Source organism: Camelus dromedarius, chromosome 30 (assembly GCF_036321535.1).
Source record: "Camelus dromedarius isolate mCamDro1 chromosome 30, mCamDro1.pat, whole genome shotgun sequence".
NCBI classification, from domain to species: Eukaryota; Metazoa; Chordata; class Mammalia; order Artiodactyla; family Camelidae; genus Camelus; species Camelus dromedarius.
The window spans coordinates 19,030,940-19,058,027 of record NC_087465.1 but is presented as its reverse complement, the minus strand read 5'-3'; the positions used below and the strand labels follow the sequence as shown (position 1 = coordinate 19,058,027).

The following is a 27,088-nucleotide window of genomic DNA, read 5'->3' as shown; positions in this document are numbered from 1 at the left end:
CTCTAATATCTAGCATTTATTAGGAACCTACTATGTACTTAAAACTATTCTTACTCCAAGTTGTGTAATCAAAGCTGGCAGCCATGTGATCACAGCGGCAGATGGAGATGCTAGGAGCTGGAGCCAGACAGTCCCATGTGGTTCCAGCCATGCACACGGCCTCTCTACCAGTCTCCTCCTTCAATTAGTGTGCAACTTGGTTGGAAGGGAGAGGTGGATATTTCTTAGAGGTGAAAATTGAATGTACATTTCTGTAGTAGTTCTTTAAAGCATTTATCTATTTAAAAGGGATTAATGACCTATTAATTTCTGATCATTCTTTCCTATAGATTAAGTCAAACATGGAACCCTCAGAATTTAAATAAATGCAAGCGCTAAGCTGCAGGAACAGTTTCAACTGTTATTCTTGGTCACAGGCCCATCCTTTTCCTAAGTTTATCTCAGAGGCTGCTGATAACCAATCTGAGCCAGCCTCTGCTTCTTAGCCACCAAGACTATAGCCAGCCTTCCTCTTTGGTCCCTAAATTCCATCTTCCCCAACCCCAGACCCCACTCTTACCATTAGGTCAGAATCCTCACCCAGCACCCATTTCCTTTCAGCCTTGGAGTTGCAATGAACGATATATATCTGTAGGTTTAAGAAACATTTTGAAGCTAGCCTGAAAATTCAGATCATTTGTTATGTTGACTGCCCTACCTTCTAAACAAAGTATTTAGAACAAGCAGTTAAGAAGTAAACATTTGAAAGTCAGGCACTTCTTAATTTTCCTGTCTCAAGGAAAGAATTGGGCTTTTCAATAGTTTTCAAAAGTTTCCCAGGGAAAAAAAAAAGACAGAATGCTAATCTCCCTAACCCCACTCCCACCTCCACCCCCACATCCTACCAGGGATTCAGTTATGGTTTCCAGGGTAGTTACTAGCAGCTGTATGTGTTCAAACTAGGCAAACTTGGTAATAAACCATGTCCAAAACTCAAGCACAACTTGTATAAATTTTTATGGCAGCTTCATTTTTCCCTAGTGAAATCTAATTCTATGTTCCCACTTTTGTCTCAGCTTTGCCCGTCACCCAGACTCCTTATAGTTCTCTTATCTGGACTATAACTATGAAGTAGGCAGAGGCTGGAAGATTTCCGTGTCAAAGAATCTCTTGGAGTGAAATGGATGAAGGAATGTGATTAACAAATACAGAGAATTTGGAGGCCAAAATCTCTCAGCCCAGTGATAAGTCTATGATTCTTAGCAGAAGGAGTTTAATAAAAATCAATTCTAGGTACAGCTTCTTGAATGAGCAGCGAATAGGCTCAATGGAGTCTCTAGCATTTGTATAATTGAAATCCTCGCTGTTGGGACTTTGAGCGGCACTGAGTGAAGAAATTCTCAGCCAAACTGCAGACTTTGATGACCCATAAGGAGTACAAACCTCAGAGGAAAAATAAAATGTAGCTATTTTTCCTGCCAGACAACAGCAGCAGCTAATGAGAAATAAATTCTGAATCAGACACAATCAACAGTAAGACACATTTAGTATTACGCCAATATTACACATTTCATGCGTTTAATGCCAATGATAGTGACTCAAAATACAATGGCAGTGGGACATACTAGTTAACTTTTCGTATAATTTAATCCTGGCTCTCTTAAAGTTAATATGCAAATGAATTCATTTACTCTACAGATAAATATTTTGATTAGAGTTTCTAACACCTAAGAAAACAGGATGACAAATTTGGACTCCTCTCTTAAAAGTCCCAATGTGACTATTAATGCAAACTCATTTTTTTCAAAAGGTACTCAAATTTTAATAAGATCCTCTATACGCATTTATTTGCTACTGAAAATTGAAATAGCAACAACAACAAAAAAACTATTTTTACACACTCTTTTTTAATTTAAAATATTCTCTTATTAAAAACTGAACTAACAAAATTCCACAACCAATTCCCTCATTTACAGAGAATTCTCTTTTAATTAGGCATTCACTTACTTATTTTTTCATAATCACACAGAAGAGTAGCTCTAATGGAAGAATTACATTGGAAGTTAAGACAAAGATGGGTGGGACACAGTTTACAATACAGCATTCCAAGGCAAACCTCTGGATCAGGAAACTGCATATAAATATCACACGCTTTCTTCCAAAGCTTTACTCAGGATAATCCATAGCATTTACCACAAGCACAAGGATTGTTCCCAACACTTCTGGTTCTGTATCAAGGAGTGACTTTGTTTTTGTTTTTGTTTTTAACACCTTTATTGTGGTATGGTTCCTATATAGTAAACTATATATATTTCAAATGTACAATTTGATGAATTTTGATAGATACATACACCAGTGAAACCACTGCCACAATCAAGATAGCTAACATTTCCATCACTGCCCAAGAGGTGCAATTTTCAAATTCTCAATTTATCACTTCCCACCTCCTTTATCTCCTGGTAACCATAAGTTTGTTCTTTACTTCTGTGAGTCTGTTTCTGTTTTGCAGATAAGTTCATTTGTGTCTTTCTTTTTTTTTTTTTTTTTTTAGAGTCCACATATAAGTGAAATCATGTGGCATTTTTCTTTCTCCTTCTGGCTTACTTCACTTAGAATGATGATCTCCAGGTCCATTCATGTTGCTGCCAATAGCATTATTTTATTCTTTTTTATGGCTGAGTAGTATTCCATTGTATATACATACCACATCCTCTTTATCCAGTCATCTGTTGATGGACATGTGGTCAAGGAGTGACTTTGGAATACCATTTGGGTTCTAATTTACTGATGGCAAATCTTGGTATGAAAAATTTGGAATTGGAAAACAATCTTCAGGAGGTCATTTGGTGAAAGGAGAGCAGTGGAAAAGGACAGAGACCTGAGACTGGCTTTTGCCCGGATTTTGTCTAATTCACTTATCTTCTTTGGGCCTGGAGAAAATGAAGATGATAATTACACTTGTCACCAGAAAAATGTGAGTGTTGCTCTTTGAACCTCTCAGCCAAGGCTGCACCATGTGACTGTAATGTCCTAGAACTAGGATGCTCTTGAAACAATGTTTTGCACCCCAATTTGTGGGGCTGCAAAACTACGGTGAGGACACAAAATGGATTTCTTCCCTCAAAAAAAAAAAAAAAGCTTTTCTAACTCAAAATTTAGGCACAACCTTTAAAGGATGTGAGTAATAAACAGAAACCGTTTCCTTTGTAAGATCTGAATCGTTTCCCTTAGAGTTATAGAAGTCGCGTCCAACACTCAGATCTGTACCCTTGTTCAAGTTCCGCTGTTCGAGCATGTCAATTAATAATAGTCAGAGCATCCTTTTTTAAAATCTGTAAAATGAGCATACATCTTTCTTATCCAATTTATGAGATCATTGTGAGATTTCAGTTTGGGAATGTATATGACGTATCATAGATTCCTAAGCTCTGGAACACCTGAGTTTCACCCAAGCCTGGCCCCTGGATCTTCTCCAAGGCACCTTTCCAGGATCTAGGTAGAGTCCGAAGTTTGTCTTCTATATCACATTCTGTCTGTGATGCACTATGAAATGGACCATTTAACATCACTTACACCATCACTTTGCTCCCTCCTCCCACCCTCCCCTCCTAATCAGCCTTCTTCCGAAGCCAGCTTTAAGCCTCCTTTAATGATACATATAAGGAATACAGACTGTGTGTTGTGTGTGTTTAATGGGATTTCCTACTAAGTAAAGTAATGCATAATAATCGCAGAAAATTTGAACCAGTCAGATAAAGCACCAGTTGGACTCTAACTTGGACTTGGAGTCAGATGTCCTGGTTCTATACCAGGCTTGGCTTCTCACTGCAAAAGTCTATTCCCAACTCCTGGTTGCTGGTCTAATATCCCGAAGTTTGCTTCAAACAACACCTGTATCATACTCATCTACATTGCTCCTTAGGAATGGCATTCCAGAGCCCCACCTTTGCCAGCGGCTAAACCACAACGTCTGGGAATAAGGCCTGGGAATATGCTCTGAATTTTAAAAAAGCTACTCAGGTGATTCTTACGCAACTAGTAAGCTCTGCTCCGGATGCTGGACCACACTTGGAGTAGCAAAGATAGGCTGGTCTGGACCTGCAGGGCTGGCATCACCTGAGAGCTTGTTAGAAATGAACCCAAACGTACTGAATCAGAAACTGCACGTTAACAAAATCCCCGGGAGATTCTGTCACACGCTGAGGGTTTGAGAAGCTCTGCTGTACTTAGCTATCAACTGGGAAGCTTTACAACCTAATGGCACCTGGGGCCCATCCAGAGATTCTCCTGTACTTCTATTCTGGATTCTGGGGTGCGGTAGGGGCAAAAGGCTCTTACTAGCTCCCTGAGTTATTTCATTGTACGGCCCGGGTACATTGTCCCCTAAATCCCAGCCCTATACAGATAAACTATAACCTGAGCGAAATTGGCTTTTGTGGGCTCGCCCAGCGCCCTAAGGATCGCTTAGAGTAAACAGTGGTTTGTACAGGACAATGGACTCTGGAGGCAAACAAGTTCAACCGCACAGCCCTAGGTTCACAAATCCCCAGGCGGGAGACTTCCTGTACCTTCCCCTCGGGGAGCAGGGCGCCGCGCTCGAGTCCGCCCTGCGCGCAGACCCACCCCCGCCCGGCTCGCCCTCTCCCCCGCCCCGCCCCGCCCCGCCCCGCCCCGCCCTCTCCCGTGACGTGCCGCAGCGGGCCGGGCTCATGCGCACTCGCGCCCCGCGCCCCGCGCCCCGCACGGCTGCTCCACCTCGGCGCTTGTCATTCTCCGCGGCGCGGCGGCAAGTGCCGATTGCGGTGCCGACCCTCCCGCCCGTGCGCCGGCATGCCCGCGATGTGACCGACCGCCTGGGAGCGGGCTGGCGGCTCTACCTGCAACAGCGCCTCGGCTTTTCCCCGGGCCGCCTTCCTGTAGCGTCGCGATTCCCTCAGAGCCGGAGACACGCACCAGGGGCTGGGAGCGCCGCACTCCCGGGCGGGCGGCAGCTGCAGCGCTCGGGACCGTGCGGCCGGGTGCAGTCTCCGTCGCCGCTGCCGCCGCTGCCGCCGCCGGGCGGTGAGCCCTGACGAGTGCCGGGCTCCGGGCACCGCGGAGCCGAGGCGGCTGGTGCAGAGCGGCAGCGCCTCGCCCCGCACCCGCCGTCGCCCGGGCAGTGCGGGGCCAGCGGGGCTGTGCGCAGCCAGAGAGCGGTCCCCACGGAAGGCTCCCTGTCTCCTGCGTCCCAGTAAGTTGACTAGTTTCTGAAGTTGGAGGGCGCCGTGGGAAGGGGAGGTTCGTCTTTATTACCCTCCCGTCGTGGGAAGCTGAGGGTGGCACCTCTGGTTAGGAGGGCTCCAGCCTAGGGAGGTCAGGGTGCGAAGCCGCGGACAGGGCACGCGGGGAGAGGCAGCAGTCCAGGGCGGGCTGGCCCCAGCCTCTGCCGAACGTGCCAGTTGGAAATGTGCTGTGAGAGGACAGGTGCTGCGAGGGCTTTTCGCCTGCTGCTGGCTGACTGCACATTCCGAGCCCCTTGAGTGTGTGTGTGTGTGTGTGCCCGCGCGCGCGCGCGCGCGCTCCGGCGGGGTCTTGTCACTTCCATCCTAAGTCACCAGAGGAGTGACTCCAGTAGTATTCCTGGATGAGACAGATCTTTCGGAATAGAAGCTCAGTCATTCTGCCCCAGGCCTCCAGGCTTCCCGCGCATCCCAGTTCACTCTTCCCCTAGGCAGAAGTTGCCAGCGTTTTCGTAATTGGAACCCAGTCCTTGAGGAGAAAAAAACACAACTTATATGTCAACCCAGAGTTCTGTGCTATGAGGCAAATAAAATGAGAAATCCGCTCAGTGTATGTGATTTAATACACTTTAAGAATGTGGGTCAGTCTCAAAGCAATACGATTCAGATGATGACACTTGGGTTTCACCCTGACTGTCCTGCACCTCTTATGTAAGACTCCCGGCAGGATAACTGTGTCTCTCTGCAGAGGCTGCAGCTGTGGCTTTCCATTCCATTTGTTTAAGGTCCAGCTTGAACGTGTTTAATGAAAATGCTGACATGATATAGCGCCCTGTAGTCTGAAACACAGTGCACTCTTCAAATTGGAGTGTCTTCTCCTAATAGGGAGCATGCGAGGAAAAACCCAGTATATTTTTCAAGGCAGCTCCAGGAATTAGACACATAAATCATGTTTTAAAATAGCATGCATTGTGCAGAAAGCTTGCAGTGGACCCCTTTGAACACATCCCCTTTGTTTTAGAGAGTGGAAATTGTCCACGCCAGACAATTGTTGAGTCTGAAAGTTAAGTGTACTGATGGGCTTAATTATCTTAATAAACAAAGAGCATGATTTGTAGGTAGCTGCTCTGTCCCAGTTTGAAGGATAGAATTCTTTAACCTTTCTCTCTTGTCTTTCCCCTAGAGGTTCCTTTTAACCAGAGCAATAGATTATCATCATCGATGTTTAATATTTGACTTGATTAAATTTGTAAAACGAGTACTTTGAAATACCATATGGTATTCCTGTGAATGTTAAGACAGTGAATATTAGAAATAAGGAGAATATGCAGATTTTTTGATGTAGAAGTCATTAGTTTGACAAAACATAACATTCAGAGGGCCTTAATATATCTTTTTAAAAATTTGGACTTGTAATAAATGTTTAAGCCAAAACTCAGAGTTGTGTTTTATTGTAAGATTTATTTAGATAATCTGTAGAAAAAGAAGCACATTTATTTATGGTATGTGGTAAGCACATGGAACAAGATGATCTAGTTATAGGCAACTCATTTAAAAACATACCATAGTTTTTTAAGGAATTCTAAGAAAATACACAAAATGTTATTTCAGAAATTGAAAAGTTAGTCAACATATTGTAGTTGGTGAGAGCATCTGTTGCTCATCTTTGGAAAGGATCACATCACATCCGAGCACAAAAGGACACCTGAAACTGCTCAGACAGGTTGACCACCACGCGCAGTGTCGCACCATAGTTAGGAGGACAGACTAGGGAGCCATGCTGGCGGCTCTGGTACCATCTGTTTGAATCTGGGCAAGTTCCCTAAACTCTGTGTCTCAGTGTCTTCATCTGTAAAATGGGGATAACAGTACCTACTTCACTGGATGGTGGTGAGGATTAAATGAGCTGTTGAATCAGTGTCTGGCTTATTAAAATGCTTAAAATTATCATTGTCATGAGAAGAAATGCATCTTTGGACACTGTAGCTGTTGAATGACTACTGATGGAGGCTAACAGAAGCAGTTCCCATGTATAATAGGAGAGAGGGTGGAAATGTTTATCGAAACCTTCTGGTAATGCAGACGCCAGCTGGGGTTTGACTTACTGTCTCTTTCAGTTCCTCACCGACGTGGGTTGCTTCATTTCCACTTTGGAGATGAGGAAACAGGCGTTCAGTGAGATCAAATAGTAGACATTGGAGCTGGAATCTTAACCCATGTCTGTCTCTCTCAAACCTTGTCTTTTTCGGCCCTGCTGCCTCAACTTGAAAAGTGCTTTCTGCATCTCTTCTTTAATCCTCATAATGACATCATAAAATAGGTGCATTATTATCTTTAATTTACAGATGAGGAAATTGATGTTGAACAGTAAAGTATGCAAAGTGCTTAACTCACAGCATAGTTCTCCATGACTGAGAGCTATTATTATTGTCATAATTATTGTTAAGTAACCTGCCTACCTTAACATGTGGTGGAAATGCCAGCAGGTGAAGTGAGTTTTCTCCTTCGGTTTGAAGTGGGTTCTATTGCTTTTACTTCCCTGTTCATATATTCAGAGAATCAAGAAAAAGAAAATGATATGTTAACAGTTCCTACCGGAGGACGGCCCTCCCGAGTTGGTTTCCTGCCTGCAGACTTAGCGGCTGCGATCCACACAGCAGGTCCACAGTCAGCATCATCTCTGAGCATGAATTCAGGCCCAGCTGGAGAGCATCCCTGCGGCAGAGAGAGAGAGGCCTTGCACTTTGCTGCATATTGTACTATACGTTCAGAGGTGGAAATAATTTATATTTCATATTAAATAAGCATGCTTCCTCCAGGCCTACATACCAGCCTAGTAAGAAGCAGTTTCAGGTGTCCTTTGTGAGCCATACTGTTGGCTTTCCTTATCTGCAGGCTCCACTTCTGTGGATTCAACTAACCGTGGATTGAAAATATTAAAAAAAAAAAATTCCAGAAAGTTCCAAAAGGCAAAACTGAAATTTGCTTTGCTCCACAGCTGTTTACACAGCATTTACATTACATTTACTGTTTAAATGGCATTTACATTGTATTAGGTTGTTATAAGTTATCTATAGATGATTTAAAGTGTGTGGGAGAGGGGAGGGCATAACTCAGTGATAGAGTGTGTGCTTAGCATGCACAAAGTCCGGGGTTCAATTACCAGCACCACTATTTAAAAATAATAATCATAAATAAATAAACCTAATTACCTTCCCCGGCAAAAAAAAAAAGAAAAATTAAAAAAATAGAATAAAGTATGTGGGAGAATGTACTTTTGGGTTACATGCAAATACAGTGCTGTTTTATATAAGGAACTTGTGCATCCTCTGATTTTGGTGTCTTCAGGAGTCCTGGAACAAATCCTCTGTGGAATGTACTTTATTAAAAGTCTAGTCCACAGCTTGTTGAACTTTGCACTTGACTACCAGAAGTTGGGAATGATTGAAAGGCTACTTTCTTGCGTGTGGCTTTCTTAGGTTATCATTCAAATACTACATAGTACCCTGGCCCTTGGTAAATAGTCTCTGTTTTCTAGATATTAAAATCTAGTTGTTGTATAAGGCACGTAGGTCACAGACTGCTTCCAGACTGATTTAGTATTTAATTTAACCTCTCAGCTAACATATCCTACCACTGGAAGGTATTTCAAGATGATGTTCTAAGTTGGCTTTTTTTTTTTTAAGTCAAAATTTTCTGTCCAACATGGTGACTATAGTTAATAATACTGTATCGCATATTTGAACATGGCTAAGAAAGTAGATCTTAAAAGTTGTCATCACAAGAAAAAAATAACTGTAACTGCGTGGTGACAGATGTTAACCAGACTCATTCATTCTGGTGGTCATTTTGCGCTATAGACAAATGTTGATTTGTTATGTTGTACACCTGAAATTAATGTTATATGTAAATGATATCTCAATTTAAAAAGTTAAAATAAAGTCAAAAGTCTCTGGGTGTGAGCTTCCAGTAGGGTGCCAGAAAGAGTCCTTGTCATCAACTGAGTCTTTCCACATCTCTCTGAGATATCTTCTACTTCAGTTTTAGCCCTCTTTGTTGGAATATAAATATTCCCTTTTACTCGACCAAGTGCTTTTACTTACATTTCAAATGCGCCTGTGTTCTGGGTTATTCCACAGTAAAAGTCTTCCTCGATCATTTTTGTGACTTGAGCTGGGTCCATAATGTACCTTAATGAATTCTTTAGAATATACATCTTTCTTTTTATTTCTTGTCTCTGTTAACTATTTATTGGCTTTCCTCTGGCCACCCCTTAATCTCCAGATAACTTTCCTCTGACATCCAGCTTTCTCTTGCTGTCAGAAGGTATATGTACAAGAAATGCAAGCTCATTTTAATATGGATGCGGTGAATGGAGATCATTTACTCGCCCCAGTCATCTCTACTATGTTGAGTCATCTTCACTTGGGGCTTGGGAGTCGGGAGCCGATTGTATTTCTAGAGAGCTTGCCTGGTACATCCATGAGAGATGTGTTGGAGAGTTCTACTAGTCTTGGCTATACAAGCATCAATTTTGTGAAACATGGCAGAGACAGGCCCTCAGATTGCTGAGTTTGAGGGCGAGGGGTGGGTGTGGGGAAAGACAGCTCCGACTAGGATTTATCTGCCACATTTCTAGTCCTCACTGGTCGTGCCTTCTGGGTAAGAATTGGAATGAAGAGCTAACACAGAGCACTTACCGTCTGCTGGCCGCTATGCTAAGAACTGTACATACAGTATTTACTTTAATCCTCATAGTGACCATATGTGGTTACTTTATGATCCTTTTTTGCACAAGTGGAAACTGATGCCTACCTAGAAGGGTCAGAGCATTTGTCCAGGATCTGTGAGTTACAGAGCCAACCATGGAGTCCAGGAGTCAGACAAGGCCTAGCCTCTTCCCAGGGCATTCTACTGCATCCAGTTTGGGGGCCTTCATGATAGTTCAGCTACTTTGCAGAGATATCCCATATTGTGCTTCTCAAAATAACCCTACGCTATGGCACTCGGTCCCCTGGGAGAGAGCTGAAGGGATGGTGAAAAGGTACGTGCTCACCATCTTGCCCATGGCCAGCAGCTGGCCTCGATGCACAGAAAGCATCATCTCTTTGTCTTTGCAGAGGACGAACTTAAGCGTAGTGCATGCAATGAACAAAAAAGAAACCCCCTTGTTAGCATTGTGAAATAGGAAGCATAAAGCCTTCCACTGATAATGGGACACAGTGGAGAAGCACGCAAACCTTATCTGTGTTTGGTGTCACATACTTGCGTCACTCTCATTACAGAGAAGTGTAGCAACCTGAGATTTTCTCAGGTGATTTTTTAAAGTTTATTTCCATCAAGAATGATTTAATCAGTAACAAACATCACTACAGTGATATCATGGGTCTACGGTGAAACTCTGGTTTTTAAAGTAAATGAACACACATGTCTAACAAGTCAGGCGCAAGCATGTTGGCTCAGAAGAGGGACATTGCATCAACTCTTCTGTGTCTGCGTCATAGTCTAACTCCGCTCCAGGGGCAGAGGGAGAAGGCAGAATTTAAAACCAGCTCCTAATATTTTCAAAACCCTTTCCCTGAACCCCACCTCCTCTCTTTTTTCACGATTTCACCCTGGAGCCAATATTGATTCGTTGGTTCCGTAAGTCCTTCCTGACCCTTGGGGGTCTGAGTTACTATTTTTGTTGCTGTTGTTGTTATCACATTTTGGTCTGTCGTGTTGCTGCCACTCCCTCTCCTTGGTTTTGTAGGCATATAAAATCTTGAGAGCTGTGAGTGATTAAAAACTTATGAAGAATTCAGTTTTCTAAGTGTGGATTTTATTGCGGAGGACAGGAAAATTTGGCCTGATTAGAGGACTTTTACTTAAAATACAGAGCACTTGAACCCCTATGAACCTTTTGGAGTAGGCAAGTTTAAAAAAAAAAGTGTTTTAATTGTTTGGCAACCGCTTCGTATCTTCCTATTCAATTTCGTGGGACTCAGTCCCTACAGACCATATCATGTATTCATTTGCAAGTGATCAGCTTCAGTTGATTTTCTAAAAGTAACAAAAGGGGTGACTCGTCAGCGTTACTGCATCTGCCATTTTAGTCTTTAGGGAGCCCCAGAGTTGCATGTGGAAGCCTCTCTGTGGATTTGTTCTCTAAGGGATGAATGGTGTTCAGATAGGTCCTCGGGCTTCAGGTCTGACTGCATTTGTGACCAAGTCACTGCTGTGGATGTTGCTTCTGCTCTCCCTGGCCCTTCACCCCTGCCTGTACTCGTGCCATCATCACCCCCACTGTGGCTGAATGCACCGCAGTTACTGGGAAACTTTAATGTCAAAGCGGCTCACGCTGTAAGTCAGAGGCAATAAAACCACACAAGACGATTCTTTAACTGAAAAAAAAAAGCCAGTCTGTAACATAGCTGCACACAAGAATACCACAACGTCTGCATTCAGCACTTGGGAATTGTACCCAGAGCGGCTGTGTTATTTTTTTTCCTGACACCTTCTAAAAAGAGCTGTGAACTCCTCATTCACATAATCGATCCTTAGCAGCTTGGCAGGGTTTGAGGAAAACTGAGTTGAAGTGATATTTTTTACTCATTTCTGCATTCACCAGAGAATTTGTGTATTTGTATACCAGGTTGGATGATGAAATGTCAGACATAAGATGATTCCTCTCTCTGCCCTCTAGAATCTCAGTCTTGGCAAAAATCATATGATATCACTTATATGTGGAATCCAAAAAAAAAAAATGATACAAATTCTATTTACAAACCAAAAACAGACTCATGGACATAGAAAACAAACTATGGTTACCAAAGGGGAAAGGGTGGGGAGGGATAAATGAGGGGTTGCGAATTAACAGACACACATTACTATATATGAAATAGATAAACAGCAAGGATCTACTGTGTAGCTCAGGAAACTATATTCATTTTCTTGTAATAACATGTAATGGAAAAGAATCTGAAAAGAAAAAGCATACATGTGTATGTATATGTATAATGGAATCACTTTGTTGTACACCTGAAACTAATACTGTAAATCAACTACACTTCAATAAAAAAATTTTTTTTAAAATCTCAGTCTTGGGAGGGAAAAGATGTTGAGCAGCAGTTGTAACCAGTGCATGAAAGATGATGGGCTCTGTCGGGGGTCCCTGACTCCAAGGAGAGGACTTTTCCCTGAGGAAGCAGGGCTGGATCTGAGTCTGGAAGCGTGACTTGGAAGGGACCAGGCAGCCGAGGATGGGAGTGGGCTGGCAAAAACCATTCTGAGCAGAGGGAGCAGGGAGGACGGGGCCATGAAGGCACCGAAGAGGGCGGCACGTCTGTGAATGAGCTGGTTGTTCTGTGTGGCGGGTGCACGTCGTGGGCGGTAGGGGAGCTGGAAATGGAGAGTGGAGGCTGGAGCCACTTTGGGAAGGGTCCTCTGGGCCACATTTAGTCCAGATGAATCTGAGCACTTGAGGCTGTTCCTTTGGAATGACTACTCTGGTTGTGTTGTTTAGAACGGTTGGGATGTGAGGATGGGGTGTGGGAAAGAGAAGTTGTGAAAAAAAGCTGTTGAATCCTAGTGTGAACTTAAGGGCTGAGTTTACGTTGGTAAGGGTTGGGGAGAGGAGAAGCAGGGAGGGAAGCATGACTTTAGGGATGACTCCCAGGTCTCTGGTTTGGGTGGCTGAACAGACAGAGGTACTATTGGTCATGAAAGTGAAAACAAAGGATGGCGCAGTTTGCAGCGGGAGATGATGAATTCGGTGTGGCTGTGTGTAACGTGAGGCAGCAGTCGGACATCCAGGGCTTGAGACTGAATTGACACTTTCACACCCCTGTGGTTTTGGAATTTGGGACAGAGGCTGAGCTGGAAATAATAGGTTTGCAAGTCTCCCGTGTATCTGAAATTGTGGTTGAGGTGGTGATCCGCCTGGGAGAGTGCTTAGAATGCAACACGGATGAAGGCCAAGGTGGCAGGCAGAAGAAAAGGATATGAGTGAGTAAGATTAAGTGAGGGAAGTTTTTGACAAGTGCTTGGACACAAAGTGGCAGAAGCCAGCGGCAAAGCAGAATGAGGTGCTTGATGGAATAGGCGCTGGGTGACAAAAGGAATGCAGTGGAATGAAAAGGCAAAGAGCAAAGGGACAGGTCTGACTGTTAACTTGCTTATATCTACACAGATGACAGTGGCTGTTTCTCATGTAACTTTCAGTGCCTGCCAATAAGCATTAAGACCTACTATGTGGAAGGTGGACGGGGAGAGGGGGAAAGAAAAGAAGAAAGAAGTAAAGTCATGAATAAAGCATGACCCTGGGTCAGCTGCTTATAGGATAGTGTTGTCGCTTCTTGTTTTCCTTCTCCACTCATTTTTCTCCTTCGTCGACAGCAGGACACGGGCACTTGGGAAAGTGGGGTGAATGAAGGAATCACTTTCTTGGTGCATAAAGTGCTTGGTTCTCCGTAACAGGCATGTCTCGTGTCCATGAACGAGCACACCAAAAGAAACAGTGATAATGACACATTATTTGACAGTTTACAGAAACTAAGCTTTTATCGTGGCCATAGCATCTTTAGAGAGTTTGGACCTTTGAACCAATCTTTTTACAGTCATTAATGAGTCTTTTGGCTCATTGGTTTATTTGAAATATATTAAATACAGTTTCCTGTAATTTTCACTTGTCTTATAAAAACAGGCATTAAGTTATAGACGAGATGGAGTATTTGGGTGTTGATCGAAATAATTACCATGTGTTTTAGTTAACATGCATTTCAGCCCTCACTCATTTTATCCTTTAATTTTGACCTAAAGCTTGGAACTGCTCCCATTGTAGAGACGAGGGAATTGAGATGCAGTATTCGGATGACTGCGTGGAGATAACACGGCTAGTAAATGGTAGAGCTCGTGGGACCCAAAATAAGGCATCCTGACTTCAAATTCTGGCTTCCTGCCACTCCATCATGTTGCCTGTGTCTCCGTGAATAGCTACAAAAAAAAAGTAGGGGGTGGAATATTTAAGAGATTTTTTTGTTAGTCTGCTTAAAGCACCAATAGTGGAAACCCTGTTGGCTAGTCTCTATATTTGATGGACCACAGGTTCTTTATGCAAATGTATGCGACTGAGTCAGACTGGGGGAAAGCTTTTTTCACAAATGAACATCTTTTTCTTTCATTATCTTAAAAGCCTTTTAAAAAAGCCTCTGAGTTATGAAATAAAAGGATTCAACATTTTAAACTGTAAAATTATTGTGGTTAAAACTTGCTCCCTGTGATACAATGGAAATTGATTTTTCAGTTGTTGCGAGGGCCGTTATGTGTGAGAAGCGTTCTGCGTGCACATGTATGTGTGCATGTGTATGAAATAAGTCAGCCAAATTAACTTTAAACTATTGGTTTTCCTTTTATAATACCATTCCTGAATTCTCCGAATACATTAAGTGATGTAGCTTGCTCTGTCTTGCCAAAGCAGCTATTATGTTCCCCCATTTAAAGCCAAAGTATGAAAGCATTTGTCTTTTTCTTAAGCAGTGTAAAATGATGCAGGATAAATCGAAAGGGCTTGTTTTAGTTTTACAACTTGTATTTTGGTGCCTGATGTTCTAAAATTAGGATTTACCTAATTTTGCTACTGTTAAAGCAGATATTAACTATTAACATACGGAAGTGTTAGAATCATGAAATGTACATGGAATTTTATGGCTGTTTGAAAAGTTTATGATGCTCCATTTTCTTATTTCATAAAAAGAAAAAAAAAATCTGTGAGTCTTGCTAAATGGCAATTTCCAGATGAAAGCAATTACTAGCAAGTAGCAGAATGCTGGTACCAAGTCTTATCTTAAATCTCAATTTCAAGCTTCATGGTGCCAACTTTACATTTTAGCTTTAGTAGAAAAAATTGAATCCAAAAGGGATTATGCATTTGTGACATTCGGTGGGTTGATCTTTTGTTTTTAGTGCTGATTTTTTTAAAATAACCGTACGCTCATAAATTTTTTTGAAGTTTTATAAAAACGTTAGGCAACTACCTTAGTTCTGGTAATTATCATTACACGTGGTATATGCTAGGAGCCTCGTCCATTGTAGTTGAAAAATTACAATATAGGCAGATGAGAATTTAAATAACAATATAAAATAACATGGTATTTTATCTGTGATTTTATTGCATTTTATGTTTATAATAATATGGGAGGAAATTCAAATGAAGTAAAATGAAAATTAATTTGGCCATTTCATGCCTCACGTGTCCCAGTTTCATCCAAATGCAAATATAATCCAGGGCATGGACTTCGTATCCTGTTGAGGCGATCTGACGTGAATGTATTTATTGCTCACCCCAAGATGAATGATTAAGCTGCATTTCCTGTTAATCTTCCCATGAGTATATCTTTTAATATTATTTACTAGGAGTTTTCATTTTTATAAAAAGCAATTAAATTTTCTTTACCTTTTTTCTTCCTGTTGAATTTTATTCATTTTTATGTCAGTGAATACTTGACATGATAGAACACGTCTAAATTAGTGATCTAATTTGAGTACCATAATTATGTGTACAGTTACAGCTTGATTGAGTAGAGAGCTTTTCCGTGTCGTGTGTGTTCTTTCTCGTTGGGGATTTAGGAATTACATGCTTAATATTTCAGAGTCTTAAACCTGCTTTATGTTTACCAATAGGCAGACAGAGAAAAATATAAATATTTTTACAAGCATGATTCAAAAAGGTATGCTTCCTTTCCAAATGTTTGGAATTGACACGTAACTGTCTACCGTAGCTTTTTCTTATATGCAATAGAATGATGAATACAGAAGTGGTTGAAACCTACAGTGATGTCATTTGTGGTGCCTCAATTGTTGATGTTGTAGATAGGAGCGTACACCTTTGTTTTCCTAAATAAAAAAATAAAGATGCTTTGTACCAAAGTGTCATGAGTCATGATAAATATCTCAACATATTTAGATAATGTTAAGGATATTTTTCTTTCTTATATAATAGTCACTTTGCCCAAAATGTATATTTTAAAATATATTTTTATTGACGTACAGCCAGTTTACAACGTTGCGTCACTTTCTGGTGTGCGGTACAATACTTCCGTCACATAGCAACATACATATATTCGTTTTCGTAGTCTTCAAAATGTACATCTTGAACTTTTAACATCGCCGTGAAATACCCAATCTATCCAGAGTGAGAATTGAAACTAAAAAGTTTGGAGTCTCACTAAAAGCATACAGTATGGATAACAGCTTCTCGGGTTTTGTGCCAGAGTGTTTGGAAGAGGATTGCTAAACACTATGGTTGTTGAGAAAAATAAAACACCTAAGTATTAAACTTATACTTAATTTAATGATTTCTGCCACCACCATTCTTAACCTTTCCAAGTGGCTGAGTGATTTGCTAATAGGAGCTAGCTGGTCAGGACCTGAATTATTACAGATCTTTTAATAAATATTTAATAGCATTTTCAAAATTGTCCTTCTAGACACAATTTATAATAAACAGTCCAGTGCTGGCAGTGAACGTGCTCCTTTTATACTGTTTCACAGCCAAAGGCCGTTGGACATTTGGACCCTTCTCTTATGGATTTTCCCAGCTCCATGTATCCTGAAAACTGTCAGCCTTGGATCAGAACAAGCCTTTTGCATCTCCCCAGTTACAGAGAGAGTAAAAGAACTTCCCTTCTTCTCCCCATAATACGCTGGTGCCTGTGGTCAGAGAATCATCACTTGCTCATCATATGCTTTTTCTTGATGTTCTCACTAGCCTCAGGAAGTGATCGCATGAGAAGCACCACTGAAATGTGGACACATCAGTTAGATCTGAGCTGTCTTATATGCCTTCTGTTTAGAGCCATGGTTCTCAACCCAGGGTAACTTTGCCACCAGAGGACATTTGGCAACGTCTGAAGATGTTTTTCATTGTCATAGCTGTTGGGTCGAGGGGGTGGTGGTGAGGGCTACTCCTGGCATCTAGTGAGTGAGTAGACGCCAGGGGTGCTGTTATATGTCCTGTCCTACACAATACACAGATATACAGCCCTCTGCAGGGAACAGTGATCAGGACCGAAATATCAGCAGTGTTGAGAAACCCTGACCTGGAAAGTAAGGAATGTCTTTTTAATTTGCTTTATATTATTCAAGCAAATGGAAACGTGTTTAAGAGATCCTTGCATTCAATATAACCGTTTATTGAACACCTTCTAGTTCCTGAAAATGCAGTGAAGGCTTGAACATCAGCCTTGCCCTGGAGTTTCCCCTGTCTTTGGAAGATGAGTGGTAAACAGAATCCTACTGTTTGATGCGATGCATGCTGTAATTAGAGAGGCATGCCTGGCATGTTAAAATAGAAATAATTTAGATTTCATTTGCTAAATATAGAGGAATATCTAGAAGAACTCATCTTCTCTGTCTCAATGTAAAATTAGTCATTTGTGAACAAAATTTCCCATTTTTCCTTAGTAATCAGGAATGGATCCCCCTTATGGCCCCCTGCTCCCCCTACTTACACTGGTATTAATTTGAAACATCAGGAAAAAAGGTGAGCTGTGATATAAAAATTGTTACTTTAGAAATTGAGGATGTTAGTTTCTTCACCTCTTCATTGAGGTGTAATTTACAGGCCAGAAAAGTCTCCCCATTTTAAGTATACAGTTCAGCTTTACAGTAAACTTACAGAGTGATGAACTATTGTCACAATTCAGTTTTTAGGATTTTTTTCCATCACCCCCAAAAGATCCCTTGTGCCCATTTGTGGTCATTCTGCATTCTTGCTGCCAGCCCCAGGCAACCACTCCTCTTTCTGTCCTTTTCTCTTTTCTGTCTCACTTTCTGTCTCCATAGATTTGTCTTTTAGCAAATCTTGGGACATTTCATTTGCAGTATTAGTTTTTACAATGAAGCATGTAGTCTGATAGCTTTGTTTTGAAGATCAGCATCATGTTTCTGTGTTTCCTATGACCTGTACCATCCACATGCTACCGTGCAGGATTGGGTACAGTTAGTTATCAGAACCCCCAGACTAAGACAGTGAGAAAAATGTGCCAAAGGAGAAGATAAGCACGTGTGTTTAATGCAGCCCATGTGGGGCAAGAAAGCGTTTGTGGTATGTCTGTTTTTCAGTTTTGTCCTGTTTTGTCTAATAAAATAATGTTACAGAAATCATTGAAACGCTGAGGTCAGGTAAATACCAGCACAATGTGGGCAAGCTATAAAAGGATCAAATCTGGAGAACTCACCTGTCTGGGGAGTTGTATCCAGGTCAACAACTCCTTAGTCAGACCCTTTGGGGCCACGTGGCTTTCAGAATCCAGCTTTTAGGAGGGGAGTGCAGTCCATTTCCTGTGTGTTATGTAATACTGCCCCGGGCATCAGGAAACACCATCATCTCTGTAGCAAAACAGATGAATATTCACATTTAGTTGGACAGAAAAAGACAAGGCCTCAGGTCAGCTCAGGTCAGGGTTTGGAGCAAGTTCGTTTGGTAGCAAAGTACCAGAGAAACCCTGTTTTCACAAAATCTCGCATTTCACAATGTGGATGAAGGTTCATGAACCTGCCCCAGTGTATCCCAGGATGTTACACTTCGAGTCAGTGTTCTATCCTCTTTCCAGTCCCCTGCCCCCATCTCTTCTGCTGGGTACACACTTTATCCAGCTTCACCGTGGCGCACTTGTCTTTCACGTCATGAACTTCCCATCCCACTTGATGAAATGCCATGGTAGCTGTTCCATTTCAGTGGATGAAGGCCAGGTATGGATGTGTTACGGCCAGCCAGACCCACAGTCTCTTATGGTTTGTGGTTTCACCTTCCTGCTACCGGCCTGGATTATAGCCATGTCCATCCAGGCCAACCCCCCAGGCTCAGGGCCCCAGATGATGAAGATAGTTTTTTGGGGTCAAAAATATGTCCTTGAAGAAAAATCCAAAGGTAACAACGGTAGCTGTCATTCCAGGTAGCCCCAGACTCATGCTTGGTAACCTTCACACCCGTCACAAAATCGTGGGCGGTGAGACTGAACAGCTGTAGGAAGAGAGAAAAACCAGGGTGGGGAATTCACTAGTGTCAGTTCTTGTGAGATGAAGATATTGAGAATTCAAGAAAGACATGAAAATGGAAGACAAACCTATGGTTACCAAAGAGAAAGAGGGGTAAAGGGATAAATTAGGAGTTTGGGATTAGTAGATACACACTACTAAATATAAAATAGATAAATAACAAGGCCCTACTGTATAGCACAGGGCACTATATTCAATATTTTGTAATAAATTGTGATGGAAAAGAATCTGAAGAAGTACATATGTATAACAGAATCACTTTGCTGTATACCAGCAACCAATACAACATTGTAAGTCAACTATACTTCAATTTAAAACATTAAAAAAGAAATAATTTTTTTCAAAAAAGAAAAGACATGAAAAAAATGACATGAGGGCTCACAATTTAGAAGGACACCTGTCCAACGCCAAGACATTTCAGGCTTGTTCCAATTTGTTAAAAATCCTACGTAATCATTTTATATAATTTGCCTAATAGCATTCAGCTTGTTAGTCTTCTAACCATATATTTCACATCTCTGTTAATTTGCAGATTCCAGGGGTGGTACCCAGAAAACTGTAGTTGTGAGGTGGTGGGTATTAGCTGGTCTTCCATGGCACGCCTAGGGAGCCGTAGACTCGTTGTGAAGGTGAAAAAGTATTTCAACCAGTGTGTAAATTTCCTTTCGTCTCATGTGAGTAGGCGGGCTCTTATAGCAGCATTACTTGGACAGAATATACGACACACCGTGGGGCCCACTGACAAATAAAGGGACCCAATTTCTGCAAATTAGAAAAAAGAGGAGAGTGTAGTGTTGCATCAGCATCAGAGAAAAATTGCACATTTTTAGGGACAACCAAGAATTTTGCCTTCTGAAGACTCAAAACATCAAGGCACTAATGAGTTCTTAAAGAGCAAAGTGCACCCAAGGTCCACCAAGAGGAGGAGGGGACAACTCTGGATGTTTTCATCGGCACTCAGGAACACACATTAGGGACTACATTGCTATTATTTGCTACCTTCCTTTTTTTTAAGTTCTTAATTGCTTCAAGTGTGGCACCAAAATTTCTATCTAAAGGGGAACGAACCATCCCGGGGCAGGTGCGGGTATAGCTCAGTGGTAGAATGCATGCTTAGTGTGCACAAGGTCCTGGGTTCAATCCCAGTATCTCCATTAAATAAATACACAAATAGATAAATAAACCTAATCTTCCCCCCCAAAAAAAACCCACAAAAAATAAAGGGGAACCATCAATGTGAGAAGGCGTTGAATCATTGCCCTTTGGTAGTGAGAGTACACACCTGCCTTTCCTTATCACAGACTATTCTCCGGTGTCTCAGTCAGCTCACACCCACCTCCTACTTCAAGCTTCAGCCGACAGTTTCCGAGCAGGTCTTACAACCTCTTCCCAAGGTTCATTTTCTCTCTTATCTCTCAATGTTAAATAGCTCAACTTGTCCGGTCTTGGTTTTGCACCTGTCTTCCCTTGCCAGGCATCTTCCTTGAATTTTCAAACATTTCTTCTCCTTACCACATTTCCTGTCGTTAAAGGGCTGACAGCGCACAGTGGCCCCACCTGGTGTCCACTGCACTTTCTTCTGCATTTGAACCCGCCTCCCACCTTCTCTGGGCTGAGGTGATGCTGCCCCCGTCTGTTGGGGTGGACCGGCTGATCCCTCCTACGTTGGTCTCACTCCCTCTTTCTCTCCAGCTGCCTTTAGAGCAGTGGTTCTCCACCCTGGCTGCAAAGAGCATCACCTGAGGAGGTTTCATACTTAGTGAGTGATGCTCAGGGCTCACCCCCAGTAATTCTGATTAACATAAGTGGTCAGGGTTGGTGGGCTCCCCTGGGGTGGTTCTCAAAAGTGCCCCCAGGGGATGCGGCCGTTACTGAGAACCACCAGTGTTGTGGCGTGACGTGACCCCTGTCTGTTGTTACAGGTCACAAGCCGTTGTGGAAGGAGGGGCAGGAAGGTTTGAGAAAGGTTGGGTAGAAATTAAACAGTACGAGTCAGTCCTTCATCCCTTCAGGTTCATCTCAGGGGAGTGGGTGTCTGTAAGTGGTGCCTACACTCGCCTGGCGGGTGTGACAACTTCTCCCGCTGGGGCTGCGTTCTGCTCTGTAAATCCCGGGTGGCCCCGTGCCCCTAGACGGCCAGGAACCATTTTGGAAGAAGCTTGTACTTATCTCTTCGTGAGGCTGGCACCCAGGGGCCCGATTTTCCTTTCATAACTTTGGCTTCCTGCCTTGCAACCAACTATTTTCATCTTTCCTTTTTGTAACTCTGTAAACCAAAGCCACGCGCCCTCCTCCCTCGTCTGCCGTTAAGTGAGTTCACTTGGAACTCACTCCCCACAATGACACCCACAGGAGAACCAATTAACGTTCCCACGTGGAGATTTTCACTCTGCTTTTCCCTTTGGGAGGGAGAAGGGTGGCAGGGTCTTGGCTGGGAGACTGTTGCATAGAATATAATTTTTTCTGAATTGGTCGGGGGAGGGGAAGTCAGTGGAACTGTCATCTATTCAGAGTTTTCTTTTATTCTTAATGTACCTATGGGTCTCTTTCGTTACACAATAATGAGTCCAGGAGCTGGACAGAAGTGCCTTCGAATAGGCTTATTTATAAAGCTGGCTTTAGAAAGCCTCTCCTCTAGATAGACTGTGGTCAGAATGCACGTCCCTTTTGCGGAGAGCAGCTCACAAGAGCCTTTGGATGGCTTCATTGTTCACAGTTTCTAAAGGGGCTGAGAGCAGTTACAACACGAGTGGGTTTACCATACTCCCTGGACCCGACTGCTTTATTGTTAAGGGGTATTTTGTTTCAAAGATGATGACAATACTTTTACTTTTATCAGTAAGTAGGGCCACTTAAGGGAGGTGATTTTGGCATTAACAAGTATGCACAGCTAACTGTTCTAAAGACATTTTGTGTGAAATTTTAGGAAAATACAGCTGTGCAAAAAAAAAAAAAGAAATGCTTCACTTCTTCACTATGAAGATATAGGAATGATTTAAATGCCAGCTTTCTTTAATTTAATGGGGTCAGTTTACAGACACTGTATTTCTGGAACGTTTCCTCTGAGTACAGATATCGCATAAAGTGAACGCTGCCCCGCAGCCGTCTGATTGCAGGTAAGAAATGCAACTCTTCAGCGGTCAGCCTCCTGCACAGTGTGAGAGCCTTGCCAAGGCTGGCAGTGCAGGCGAATGATGAATATTAATGTGTTCATCCATTCAGCGTGCATTTATTGAGTTTTTTCTGGGTACCAGGTGCCATGATGGACAGTGAATAGAGCAGCAGACAAGCTCTGCCTACCCTGACTTTCTAGTGGGAGGAGACAACCACATGAACAGGGGACTGTCAGCAGGGGTTAAGTTCTGGGCGGGAAAGTAAAGACATTGATGTTACTGGGAGTGACAGGGAGGTTAGGGAGGGCCCCCCGAGGGGGTGACATTTAGGCTGAAATGTGAACAAAATCAGCAGAGTTGGCTGGAATTCAGAGACCACCCTGGGCCAAGCAGACTCAGGCACTCGGAGGAGACCAGGAGGGCAGATAATGGAGGTGGGGTGCTCCAGACCAGGGAGCAGCTCAGCCAGATTTCTATTTTAGGGATGTCACTTTGGAGAAGGACAAAAGGGGAACTAGAACCAGGGCAGAGATGCTGGTGTCCTGGGCGGGAGCCCAGATCTGGGAACCAGGATACCTGCTACTGACTTGATGCTAAAATGCTGGTCGTGGGCTCCTCTTCTGTCCTGTCCAGACCGGGCCTGTCAAGGACACCAGCCTTAATTCACTTGTGAAAATGCTTGTTCAAAATGCTGGTTCCTAGACTCCGCCCTGGTCCAGTGACTTGCAGTGGGACCCCAGACTTCATTATGCCTCTGAACGTCTGATGCACGAAGTCCATGGGCCAGTTTTTTGAGAAAATGTTGTGTCTAAGGACCGTGCTTTCTTGAGTATCCCCATTTCATTCTCACAACAACCCTGCAAGAGGAATGTGTGTTCCCTAGGTTACAGATTAGGAAACAGGCTCAGTGTGTTCAAGCGTCTGGCCCAAGGTCACGCCGCTGGTGCATGTTATGACTGGCGAAGCAGGCTGCCCCTTCCTGTAACTAGTCCTGCCTGCGTGGAGATGGGGGGAAAGGCTCTGTAAAATTCAGAAACCCCTTGTTGGTAAATACATCTCATGAGCAAACACGATCCTTCTCTCAAATCCAGGACTCAGTACATCCCAATGTGGGACAGAACCAGAAATGTCCATTTTTGCTGGCTTTTCTGAAAGAAAAGTTTAATTTTGTTTCTTAAAGGTAGAATTTTAAGTCCAGGGGGAGAGGAAGATATACATCACAAAGGAGAGATTTGATCTTTGTCAGTCTTTCTGGGTTTCTTTTTTGCCTTTTTTCCATAAAAGAAGTTAAGAGGGTTAAGGGGTAGCATTTTTTTTTAAATCAACCATAGACCTAGAAACCCAACCACTATGCCTCACAGAAAAATACCATGCTTTCAGTTGTCATGAATCATTTATGTCTTAAGTGGTTCTGGAACCAAGAGTTGTGAAAATGATGTTGAAGACGTGGAGGAGGGTCACAGAGAGAAGAGCACACTGACCATTAGAAAGCTTGTGTAAAAGCCGGCTTTGAAAACACATTTATTTAAATGAATTATCTGCCTGCCCCATCCGAAAGTGAGGAAGGTTCCAGCTTTAGTTTCTTCTGCGGGTAGGGTATGGAACATATTTCTCTGGCAGATTTAACTTCATAATAAAGTTTAGGTTGGCGTGACTTCTAGCAAGGGAGGCACTCTGTGTTACCTTGTCAGGGCCCCTGTGCCAGACTGCCGCAGACTGGGGGCCTCAGCACCTGGCATTTATTTCCTTACAGTTCTGGAGGCTGGATGCCCGGGATCGATGTGTCGGCAGGATTGGCTTTCCTCTCTTCTGGGCTTTCAGGTGGCCGTCTTCTCACTACGTCATTGTCCCTCTGTGCCCCTGTGCCCCGATGTCTCTCTGTGTCATCTCTTCATATAAGGACACTGATCAGATTAGATTAGGTCCCACCCTAATGACCTCATTTAACCTCATTGCCTCTTTAAAGACCTGTCTCCAAATACAGTCGCACTCTAGAGTACTGAGAGTTAGGACTTCAGCATGGGAATCTGGAGGAAACACAGTTCAGCTGATAACATACCCTAGGCCCCAGGGATGATGGAGAGGGGAGGAGCATGAAAAAAGAGCAAGAAAAAATTATCCCAGAGCAGGTTCCCACCCCGCCCTCCGTCCTACACAGCCATGCTCCCTGCAGCAGGCAGACCAGAGGACAGCGGGGAGCTGTAGTCTGACACCCTGCAGGCTGTCAGCCACCACCCACACTGGACTCCAGTTATGAACTGCCTGTCTCAGGCATGAACCCAGCTTGAATGAGCTTCCTGGAAGCAATGAAGGGGCTCTGTCTCCCCTCATGCCTGACTGTTCTGTCGTGCAGAGTTGGCAGGGAAGAGCAGACCCCACCGTGATTGTCACAGGTTTTCCCAGAGGGGCATTTTGTTGCCTGGTGCTGGAGGTCAGTCTCATTTCCATCATGGATGGTGTGGGGTGGGCTCAGGGCCGCTTCTGGGGGTATAGCAAATGAGACAATGCATCGTATTGTGAAAGCAAAATGTTCCCCCCCTCTTGCCTGCATTTGTCTGTAAGCAAAAGAGGAACTTCACTGACAATCTCAAAATGAAAAGAAAAGCAAAGGTTTGACTACAGTTTAAAGAAGGCTGGATTTGTAGAGCGGGAAGAGACTTCAGCTTTGTGATGGTCCTGAAAGCATTTGTGTTGATTATGTAGATTGTAAAGTCTGGAAACACAGACATGTATGTCCTGGAACATATTGCATATTGTAAAGTAATATTAATGTACCATATGTTATGGGTATGTTATGTGTATCCACCAATTTCTAGACTTTATGACCACCCTCAAGCCTGTTTAAAATTAATTGTACTGGGTCATCTCCCCAAGCACTAGCTGCATCCTTGATTCCTGGCTCAGCCACTGAAAGTAGGATGACTTACTTGGGGCAGCCTCGGGTCAGGTCCATAGTCAGTTCAGTTTTTGTGCAGCTAGTTTTGACAGTGCCAAAGCAGCTAGTTTTATTAACATATTATTTTCTTCCTTTTGCATTTCATTCTGTTCAGTATATGTCTTGGAGGCTTCATTCATTAAACATTTATTGAAAACCAAGTGTTTTTCAAGCACATTAATGTGTGGCATTAAGGCCTCACAATTCCCACTCTGTAGAGAGGAAATCTAGTTGAAGTGGGGGCGTGACTTGCGTAGGTCACCAAGCGGGGAAGCATCTGCACTGGGGGTTAAGGGAGATCTGATAGAAGTCGTGTTCACTCCCTCTGTTTTCCTGTGGTTTCTCTATTGAAGCTCACCCCCTCAAGAAATCGACACTCGTTTAGAGATCAGTTAGGGATTAAAGAGTGCGTTATTGTATCAGATAACATGTCCTTCTGACTTAGGTAAAATGGCACATGTATAGCATTGACTTGAGAAATAACTCACTTCGTTGTTTTTCTGGATGATGCTGGGGAAGGCATGCTGCTCAATGATGACACTGAGAAAGCACGCAGAATTTTCACTGTGGCATTGAAAACAAGGACTTAAACAGGTGCATGACTTGCCTGCACACAGCAAAAAGCGAGGAGGTTGTGGCGCAGAACTTCAGCAGAAGCCTCCTGACTTGAGGTCCAGAGCTACATGCATTTCAGCCAGTCCCAGAAACTCCCTTCTGGACAGGAAAGTCACCGTTAGTCAAGAACTGAAATTTTCATGCATACGTAAATCTGAAGGCCCGATTGAAAATTCTTTGAGGACATTTAACATGTTCTCTCACTTACCACCGTGTGATCTAGGGCAGGTTACATGTTCTGTCTATCTCGTTGTCCTCATCTAAATAACAGAATATATCTTACAGAGCGTTTTGAGGGGTAAAAGAGGTACTACACAGACATCATAGGTCTGGTACCAGGCACATAGTAGGAGCTCCAAAGTGCTCAGCTATGCTGATAGTCCACCCCGAGGACATACATGGAGGTTCTCTCTGAAGTTTGCAGAATGTTGATTGATAAAGCAGAGAGGAACTTCCTGAAGTTACCTGGGAGATAGTTCAGAAAGACTGTGGGATATATCATCCTTGTGTTTCTCTGTTCCAGGAAGAATTAGATAATAGTTTAAGATCATTTTAAATAATAGAACAATACCATTTACATGGGCAACAGAAACTACAGAAGACTCAAGGAAGATCTTACCTTTGTGAGGAGAATTATAAAACTATATTGAAACATAGAACAGACTTAAGTAAAGGGAAAGACGTACAATGTTCATAGCTTGGGAAACTCAATATAGGAAAGATACAATCCTTTCTGAAATTAATCTATAACCATAATGCAAATTTCAATGTCTTCACGGGTTTTGTTGTTTGTTGTTTGGTTGGTTTGTTTGTTTTCAATGAGAGTGTGGGGGGGGGGGTCTCTCACATGTCTTGCAGGCAGAAGCCCTCTTTTTTCAAGGATGTTTGTGACATAAACAGCCTTAGGAGACAGAGAGTGTCCATTTCAGAGCAGTGGGTGGGATTGTTTCCCGCCCAGTGTGAGACTACCTCCATCGGGGCAAGGCTCTGTTGTGAACAATTCATGCTCCCCAGACTCAGGGTTCTCTAGGTGTGATGCAAACCCACTGCAAGCACAGCACCCACCTGAGCTCCTCCACAGCACCCGTGGGGCCTGAGCACCAGCAGAAGTGACCGAACATGAAGCTCATGCTGCTTGCCAGGCTGCAAGTAACACGGTCCTTTGTCTCTGACCCAGGAGTCTTGTGTCT

At 43.0% G+C, this 27,088-nt stretch overlaps 1 protein-coding gene across 3 annotated transcripts in view; it reads left to right on the top strand.

Annotated features, from left to right (window-relative positions):
- Positions 1–4,693: 4,693 nt before the first annotated feature.
- The window catches only part of PAG1 (phosphoprotein membrane anchor with glycosphingolipid microdomains 1), a 132,686-nt gene continuing 110,291 nt past the window's right edge, over positions 4,694–27,088 (top strand). For all 3 annotated transcript variants that reach the window (XM_031441423.2, XM_064480899.1, XM_064480900.1), the window contains exon 1: positions 4,694–5,209. The gene's annotated coding sequence lies outside the window, so the exon portion shown is untranslated. The remainder of the gene's footprint in view (positions 5,210–27,088) is intronic.